Genomic DNA, 2,796 nt, shown 5'->3' with positions numbered 1-2,796 from the left:
CAGCTGATATATGCACTGAAGTTTTAATGTAAATGTAGTGCTGTAATTTTATTGTAGGAAGTAGAAATAATAGAGGTAACCGTTGCACTTCTTTATACTTGCTCAAATGGCTTAAATGGCAAGGAACAAATATAGTCTTGCCATTTTTCTTTCAACAGTTCAAACCTTGTTTATCAAGTGATAGATGATCTGATGAAGGTTTTCTGTAAATAAAAAGTTTACCTTGAAAATTGGTTGATAAGAGTTGTCCATCATTTAAGTGGCATCGTATTTAGACATTTTCCAAACAGAGTAAGAGGGATTTGGGATGTGTGTTATAATGATGATGATAAGAGTATTTCTTATTGATTTGTCCACTGTTTAGAATTATAAGTGTTTGAATTTTTTTTTTTACTGAAAGCATCCTCTGAATTATGGTACAAGCTTATGTTATATGAAGGTACCTCATATGTACTTTATGGACTGTAGAGTAGTCTTATACCGGTATTACATGTAAGGACTTTTTCACTTGTACCCTGATAAGCATATTATTTTTTCTGTTTTAGTTTGTGATTGAAGTATGAAGGTTAGAGTATCAAATGTTTGAATGGGTTACTTTTTAAGTTATTCTGAAGTTTCATGTGCTTTAAGTGTATTGCTATACATTGTTGACAGACATTTTCAGTTTGTGTTTCCCTTACTTCAGTACCATTGGTGCTGTTTTTAGTTGCCTTTTTAAATCTTTATGGTACATGGGTTTTGGGCATGTGTATTAATGTTTATATGAATAGCAACTTAATGAACATATGGGTTTAAGCTAAAACGACTCATTGAATTTTGAAGTTAACTGTTGCAGGTCTTCAATTTTAAAATAAAGACAGTATTCTTGATCTTGGACAAGTTTGACATGTATGAGAGGTATAAGTAGTCCAAATATGTATAGAATACTTTATTTTTTATTGAACTTTAGTTCTAAGAAACCAGAGGAGAAAAAAGAATTAAAACCCACTCACAACAGATTTACAAACATCACTTATGCTGAAAGACATCCCATCAGGTTGTGTGCAGTCTAGCCTACTTGAAGGTTTTGTACAGTTATTTGCTTGTTTAGCCCTGGCGTGGTCATTGAGGAGAAACAGTCCCTCAAAAAATAGGCTTAAAGCTGCTTCTTAGCCTTGTTTCCTAGTCATTGAAGCTGCAGCCAAGAGCATAGAGAGCAGGAAGTAAATATATGTAAACCCCCACATCTGATTTTTTTCCCTCAGGTGGCTGACTGCAACATAGCTGGTACATAGCTGAGAAGGTGCTGGAAAATCCCATTGTGAGTGGATTAAACATTGTTTCATGGGAATGTTTGGCATTTAATTGACATTTCCCTTGGGGGCCAAGCTTCTTACTGCTTTAATTGACATCTGAAGTTTGGGGGGAAAATACTTGTCAGAAGTTAAGGAAAGTGGAAAACACATACCCAGTTCATTATGTTGTCATTAACCTCATTCATGTCAGCATAGGAATTTCTCAATGGCTAATGGTACAGAAGTGAGGGCTTAATGTGTAAATTTTTGTTTCAATATCTAACTTGGGTTATATGCAGAGCCACTCAAGTTTCAGCCACAGATCACTTTGGGAGGATAGTATTTCTGAACCTTTTGTCACTCTAAGTTTAAGATTTTGAAAACAAAATACTGGAAGATGAGTAGCATTATGTGTTCTCATTCAAGACATTTTAAGGTTTACATTTTTTTCTTATAGGGAAATAGAAGATAAATATTCTTTATTATATGCATAACAGTAAAGCATTTTTGATATGTAAAAGTCAAGCTATATCAGGATTCAAGTTTATCTGCTTATTGTTTTTTTTTCTTTTTTACATGTTCAATAGATTTAGCTAAAGGTGGCATATAAGACTCTGAGCTTTTCAGGGAACATTTAAAATTTTGGTTTATTGTGTCATCACTTTTCTATTTGGGAGGGCACACTGCTTTATATGAGGTTTTTTTTAAAAGCTATGTATACTGCTTCCTGTAGTATGTGCAAATGAATTTTTAATAAGGGTAAAATAAGAAAAGAAAGGAAAAGGCATCATTGGTTGGAGGGGCATTGTGCCAATAAAAGTTTTCTCTGTGTAATTTAATTTAAGTAGGGCATCTGATTCTTTAAAAGAATTTATGTTAACTTCAAAGGGTGACCTAGGAAAATACTATTCTTTTCCTGGGAGAATAGTAAATGATTACCAAAATTAAGTCAGATTTGGGGGAATTCCAAGGATAGTAAATTTCAAAGATTTCATTGCTATTTGAGAAGGAAGTTGTCTGTTTGATCAGTAAAGTACATGTTCAAAGATTATTTTATACAGTCAGTTTTGAAATATGAAACTATTTCAAATGCAGATGTAGTTGGTATCCTTTGTATCATATGTTTCATCCTTTATTTATCTATTTATTTAGCTCTGTAAAATGGTAACCTTTTCATTGGATAGAATTAAGATTGTGTCTACATTTTCATTTGATAAATGTGACCAGTATTTGTATATTTATATTAACGAGCTTTGTAAAGTGCTCTCTTTCATGATAAATATTAATTTTTCCCGTCCTTTATCGAAGTAATGGTTATGATACAAATAATGTTTGTATTTTTGTGCAATTAAAGGAGTGTCTTTTCACTTGAGATCCAAAAATGTACCAAGTGGTGTGAAATATATTTCGGTTGTTTTGTGTATTATTCAACGATATTGCCTGATTCTATTTGATGCCGTCCAACCAGAGGTCTTTACAACATTTAAAATATTTTTCACAAGCCTTTTTGTTTGATTTATCT

This window comes from Penaeus monodon, chromosome 21, assembly GCF_015228065.2.
Source record: "Penaeus monodon isolate SGIC_2016 chromosome 21, NSTDA_Pmon_1, whole genome shotgun sequence".
NCBI classification, from domain to species: Eukaryota; Metazoa; Arthropoda; class Malacostraca; order Decapoda; family Penaeidae; genus Penaeus; species Penaeus monodon.
This window is presented reverse-complemented; position numbering follows the sequence as displayed.